General features: G+C 35.8%; 1 pseudogene; it reads right to left on the reverse strand.

The window, feature by feature from the left end:
- Positions 1 to 2,029: 2,029 nt before the first annotated feature.
- LOC141502834 (ribonuclease H1 pseudogene) lies at positions 2,030 to 2,878 on the reverse strand (annotated as a pseudogene).
- Between the last annotated feature and the right edge of the window lie 4,294 nt (positions 2,879 to 7,172).

The following is a 7,172-nucleotide window of genomic DNA, read 5'->3' on the forward strand; positions in this document are numbered from 1 at the left end:
AATGGGGTTAAGTGACTTACCCAAGACCACACCGCTAGGTAATTAAGTGTCTGAGGCCGGATTTGAATTCAAGTACTCCTAACCACCAGGTCCGGTGCTCTATCCACTGCAACACCTAGATACCCCCAAAATGCCATTTCTTTAGAAAATGTATCTCTTTATTCTCAGAACCTCTTTCATTCTCTCATTATTAGTCTTGCTTAAGTTTTTAGTTTCTTTCTTTATTTTTCTTAGATATGCTTGATGCATTCTATTGGAATCAAAAAATGATGTACCCCAAATCCCCCATCTGACTCATTCAGTTCAGAAATCCAGGATTATCTAGTCCAGAATAATAATTACCAACTATTCAGGATTGTATATTTTCATCAAGTCCAAATATAATATTCTAGGTTCAAAGTAAAAGAACTGTTCAAGTTTTATGGCTTCACAATCCATTCTAAATTGATCTATTTAAATTAGGGACTTAACTTCTATGTTGAGAAATACTTTATTCTATGCTCTAGCCTACCAACTTGTCCATTTTCAGGACAGCTGGAAATCCAGATAGTTATTTTTTCAAAGAACATTCAGAGATAGAAGATTCTCATGGAAAAAGGAACACTTTTCTACGTTATGTTTGTTGTTTTTTTTTCTTTTTGGTTTTTTCATTGTTTGACTAGAAAAATGCACTTGAGTTTTACTATAGACTAATTTCCAAATAGAAATCATCTCCTTTTCTAAGACCATGTGATGTAACACCATGTTTCAATGATCCAAAGCACTGAATAGTCATTATCATTAATACTCCATCCAATAGCTATCTTTCACAACAAAGCAATTGCAGAAGAATGAATTGATTTTCCTGCTATAAATTTTTGAGTTTTGTAGATTTTGCAGATTCTTTGGGGTGGCTATAAAATATAGAGTATTTTTACCATTCCCTTGAGGGTTTGTTCTTAAGTATATAAGATATGTTTATTTGTTATTTTTAGGGGTTTTTTGTTGCAAGGCAATGGGGTTAAGTGGCTTACCCAAGGCCACACAGCTAGGTAATTATTACTTGTTTGAGGCCGGATTTGTACTCAGGTAGTCCTGACTCCAGAGCCAGTGCTCTATCCACTGTGCCACCTAGCCACCCCAGATATGTTTATTTTTATATAACCAATGCATCCTAAAAATTAGGATTGAGTTCATGTTTGAGCTCATCAGAATAATTTACCTTTTTAAAAATGATTTATAACTGGTAATATTTAAGTCATGTTAGAATTTATCTGAGAATAAAACTTTGACATTTGTAGTATTTTCCTTTGTAAAGTCTAATCAGACCTAATCCTTCCTTCTACTGCCCTTCCTTCCTTCTCTTTACCAATGCTTCACCAGCCCAGGAGGGTTAAAACACTCCTGTTTATGAAAATTTCCATTCTCAACTCCAGAACATCTCCAAGTATCCCACTTCTAGTCTCTCGGAACCATGTCATTATTGATTTCACTGTCAAATTAAGCCCAGGAATCTGGATTCAAAGTTTCTGTCAAGCCTACACAGTCTGAGTTCCAGTGCCCTCCAGGATTACCTATTCTAGTTTCACTTTCCACTTCCCATTGAGACATTCAGTCTAGCTCAGAAATTCTATATCTCTACTCTCAACTCTTTCCAAAATTCCCACATGTTAGTGTTCTAAGGAACACCAAAGACGTCATTTTTTATTTTAAAGCCCTATCATGATAGCTTGTGTCAAGTTCTTATTTTAATTTGACTAATTGTGTTATTATTGCAATGTATATTAGTTTTAACATTATGATTTTGAAATAAATGTTTTTGTAAAATGTTCTATATACTAAAAATCTGAGTTTTTTGTCCAAAATTCTTGAAGATCCATTATTCTTTTTTGTTTTATTTTCCCAAGGCAATTGGATTAAGTGACTTGCCCAAGGTCACACAGCTAGGTAATTATTAAGTGTCTGAGGTCAAATTTGAACTCGGGACAGACTGAGATCCATTATTCTTTTTTTTCTTGGTTTGCTCTTTAATTAGATTTCAAAAATTATACTAAGTTGAATCTTGAAATTTTTTAACTCCTTCTCTTGCTAATCTATCAGCTTCTTCATTGCCTGGAAATCCTGAATGACCAGGAACGTGCATCCATTCAATGTCTATGCTTTGAATAAGTTTATCAAACTTAATGAAGTCTTCTTTGTTAATCACATCTTTTCCTGTGTTTGTTTTACAGCCATTTTTCTACCAGTCTTTAACCCAATTCATTATACCATTTATAGTAAACATACTATCTGTGTAGAGAACCAGCTTACTGATGTTTTGATTCTTGGCTTCTTCAATTGCTTTACAGGCAGCATGTATTTCCGCTCTTTGATTTGTCTGTCTCCCAGGAAGTCTTTCACCTACATTTAAGGGATGGCCTGGTCCCCCAATAAACACCAATGTCTGCTCTTACTTTCCTCTCCCCATTACTGAAGCAGCAGCCATCTGTGTAAACCACAGCTGCATCTCCCATATAAGAAAATTTATCTTTGCTAAGCAAAGGTTCGGAATCTTGTTTTGCAACTTTTTTGCAAGGCTCATCTTCATCTGATGATTCACAGGGTCTCTTGTTTGGTTTCACGTTGGGGTCCTCTGTGTTGCATTCCTTTGTCTGTTGTAGGTTCAGGGCTTGAAGTATTTTGGGCAAAGGCCCAAGGCTCATCCTCAGTAGCAAATTTCTTGAACCAAGCAGCAGGAAATCTGTTCACTTGTGCTTGGCATTTACTCCAGGTGGGGAAACAGGCCGATCTTGGGACCCCTCTTGACAGCGTGGAACATGGCAGTACTCAGGGGTTGGGCATCGCCGCAGCCGAGGACACCCGTTACTACTCTGGAGAGCGCTGCCCAGAGCCTCAGCATGACCCGGTCCGGGGCATAGTGGGTGCAGAGAGGAGGCCCGCGGGCAGCAGGCAGCGGGCCCGCCCGGGTAGCCGAGGGCACAGACGGGAGCTTCCGCACAGGCGGCCACCGTGACCTGAGATCCATTATTCTTAATAGTAATGCAAACAATAGACTTTACTAAAGAAAAGTGTAAATGTTATTGCACTTGTTCTGGTACCCAGATTTTGTGGTATTTGAGGATTTTAGGAGGGGCTTTTTGGCTCCCAAAAACATACACAGTAATCTAAACCAAAATCTTTTTACAATTTATTTAATGTATAATTTTTTCTAGTATTACTTTTAATTTTTATTTCATTATATATCACTGCTGCTTAATATAATTTATATTAGAATAAATGAGTGATTGTACAAGAAAAGTCCTTATTTTTTACTTTTAAAATTAGAGATGCTTAATATTCAGAATCATTAAAAATTTTTTTTGGTGTCCAGTAGTTCAGTTGTTTTCCACTAATTCTGACACGGTGGACCACAGCATTCTAGATCCTTCCTTTCTGTCTCCTACTCTCCCTCAAAGTCTACACATGCTATGTTCATTGGTTCCATGAGATTATCCAAACAATTCTTCCTCTGGCACCACCTTTTGCTTTTGACTTCAGTCTTTCCCAATATAAGGTACTTTCCCATTGAGTCTCAACTTCTCATTATATGATCAAAGTATTGAAGCTTCAACTTCATGATTTGACCATTCAGTGAATGATCTGCATTGACTTATTGTTTCTCCTTGCTGGCAAATGAACTAAAACAAGAGATGAAAATCAATCCTTGGTATAAATGAGATTTTCCACTCCAACGTCCATTCCAAAATAGATGATTGATGTCTCAGGGACTTTCCAGTTATCACATACAGTGGTTACTAGCACACTCTAAATTCTTTGCTTGATGTTCTAAAAGACTTCCTCTCTTTCTGCTATCTGTCCTCAATATTCTCCTACCTCTCTCATTCTCTTTTTCATGGAGTCTCCAAGTTTTATCATTACTATGTGGACAAATCCCTCTGCTTCTGACCAGTTCTTTTATCAATCCTATAATTCCCCTCTCTGTTCTAGTGAATGCTCAAATTGAGTTTCTGGCTTCTACTAATCATCTGCTCTAGGATTCTGGATGGAATAGTTCCTTCTAGCTCAAATAATATAAATTCAATGTGTATTCCCTGATTTAATCCTTTGGTTTCACTTTCCATTAAAAAAAACTGATCTCCAGAAAGAAGAAATGAGTCTGAAGAATACAATTCTCAGTCATCTCCATCATAGTTCCTAGAAATATAAATGTAACCCCCCATATTCAGTATTCTAAGGATCTTTGAAATCCTAATATTTTGGTTCCAAGACTACATCCTCTACTTATCTATAAGATTTTCATTTTTAATAGTGGTATGATGATTATTAAAATGCATGGGAATATTATTAAGTGTTGTTCCTTATCATTTCTCATTATATCATAACTTGTTTTGTGAAAAAGACTGAGTTCATTAGAATAAATAGTAATTGCATTTGATTTGATTAGTTGGATTTTAGTATTCTTTATGGTGATGATGATGATGATATTTGTCTTTTGTTCTTGAAGAAGATCATGACATCAGGGAGGTGATGCCATGAGAAGCACATGAATTGGATTTGAGTAGGGAGGGGGGTGCTGTGCTAAGTCACCAGCCTCACTTGTTCTTCTGGAGCCATCTGGGTCCAGTGGAAAGATATGAATCAGGATGACCAGAAATGCCCTAGATGCATGGTAGTCAGGGCTAAATGACTTGCCCAAAGTCAAACAACTTGTAAGTGTCAGCTGTCTAAGACTAGATTCGAACTCCCATCCTCCAGAATCCAATGCCAGTGTTCTATCCACTGCACCAACTAACTGAAGGAACTAGTCAGAACATAAGCAGTACTTTCATGAAATCCTTTTGCATTATGGTTAAAGATGTGTAAATTTGTTTTAAGAATAATTTGAAATTAATAGGTATTTATGTTCATAAGCCCTGGAATTAATGATATTTTATATTTTAAGGCCCTTCCAAACTACATAATTTATATATTCAGGATGTTTCCATATTTGTTCTATGGAAGTTTTTAGGATACTCTTGCTCTGACTTTTAGGTTCTAAGATTTCTCCTCACATGATCTAGTTTGATTTAAATATTCCTCCTCTCATTCTCTTTCCAAGACTATTCTCAGTACATTTATTCTGTGTACTAAATCCCACTATTTTGGTAAATTTCATTTTCAGTCTCTGAATATTCCTATTTTTTGAGGTAATCAGGATTAAGTGATTTTCCCAGGATCACACAGCTAGTAAATGCCTGAAGCCCTATTTTAACTTAGGTTCTTCTGACTCCAGGATTTGCCCACTTCATCCACTGAGTCACATCTCCCATTTTTTCTGTTCTCTGTTTTTCTGTCTATATTTACATTTCATATTTTACATCCTAAAGAACCCCAATTTCTAGATGAGAAATGACCATCAGTGTCTCATGTTCAAGATTCTAATTTCCTTCTGTTCCCTAATCTGACTTCAGTTTCCACACCTTACTGGTACATTTAGAGGCAGGCTTTAACTCCTATCTCAAACATTCTGTATTCCTGTTACCAAAAACTTCCAATCATTCTCCATGAAGGATACCTTAAATGTTCAAGCTTTACTGGTGTAGGGAACACACAAAACATAACATTTTAGGTTTGAAAGGCATAGAATGCTAAATTGGGTAAAGATATTATTTTTCTTAAGTGAGATATGATTACAGTCTTAACATGATCTCAAAATAGAATTCATCTTGTTTATAAACTTTTGAGACTTCAAATGACATTTTCTTGTCAAAAATTTCTTGATAGACATTTGTTTTAATAATAACAGTCTTTGGTAAAGAAAGAAATTCTAATGGAATCACATTTGTTTAGTTGGCAGGCAGTAGGTTGGCTAGCAAAAAAAATTGACAGTAATATCACTAAAATTTTTCAAAAGTATTGTTAAATATATAAAAGCTTTCTGATTTTGGTTTATTTGAGTTTCATTATTTCTATCCATTTTTAGAAATATGAGAAAGATATTATTTATTTGGTGTTTGACAATTTTCCCCCCATTCTTGCTTCCTTCCCCCCACCCACTACAGAAGGCAGTCTGCTAGTCTTTACATTGTTTCCATGGTATATATTGATGTAATATGAATGTGATCAGAGAGAAATCATATCCTTATGTAAGAAAAATAAGTAAAAGAGATAGCCAAATTACAAAGTAAGATAACAGGATTTTTATCCCTAAAATGAAGGTAATAGTCTTTGGTCTTTTTCAAACTCCACAATTCTTTCTCTGCATACAGATTGTATTCTTTATCACAAATAGTCCAAAATTGTCCCCGATTGTTGCAGGGATGGAATCAAAAAGTCCATAGAGGTTTATCATCACCCCATGTTGCTGATAGGCTGTACAGTGCTGTTCAGTTCTTCTCATCTCACTCAGCCTCAGTTCATGCAAATCCCTCCAGGCTTCCCTGAATTCCCATCCCTCCTTGTTTCTAATAGAACAATAGTGTTCCATGACATACATGTAGCAAAGTTTGTTAAGCCATTCCTCAATTGAAGGACATTCACTTAATTTCCAATTCTTTGCCACCACAAATATGGCTGCTATGAATATTTTTGTAGAAGTGATGTTTTTGCCCTTTTTCTTAATCTCTTCAGGGTATAGACCCAGTAGTGGTATTGCTGGATCAAAGGGTATGCACATTTTGTTGCCCTTTGAGCATAATTCCAAATTGCCCTCCAGAAAGGTTGGATGAGTTCATAGCTCCACCAGCAATGCATTAGTGTTCCAGATTTACTATAACCCTTCCAACAGTGATCATTGTCCTTTCTGGTCATATTGACCAGTCTGAGAGGTGTGAGGTGGTACCACAGAAATCTTTTCTTTAATTTGCATTTCTAGAAATAAGTAGTGATTTAGTGCAATTTTTAATATGACTATGGATCACTTTGATACCCTCATCTGTAAACTGACTTTGCATATCCTTTGATCTTTTGTCAATTGAGGAATGGCTTGTTTTTTGAAAATTCTACTCAGTTCTCTGTATATTTTAGAAATGAGCCCTTTGTCAGAAATATTAGTTGTAAAACATGTTTCCCAACTTACTACATTTCTTTTGATCTTAGTTACAATGGTTTTATCTGTGCAAAAGTTTTTTTCATTTAATTTAATCAAAATTGTCTCATTTGTTTTAAATGATATTCTGCTTCCCTTTCCAAAGATCTGGTGGGTAAACATGTTT

Source organism: Macrotis lagotis, chromosome X (genome assembly GCF_037893015.1).
Source record: "Macrotis lagotis isolate mMagLag1 chromosome X, bilby.v1.9.chrom.fasta, whole genome shotgun sequence".
NCBI classification, from domain to species: Eukaryota; Metazoa; Chordata; class Mammalia; order Peramelemorphia; family Peramelidae; genus Macrotis; species Macrotis lagotis.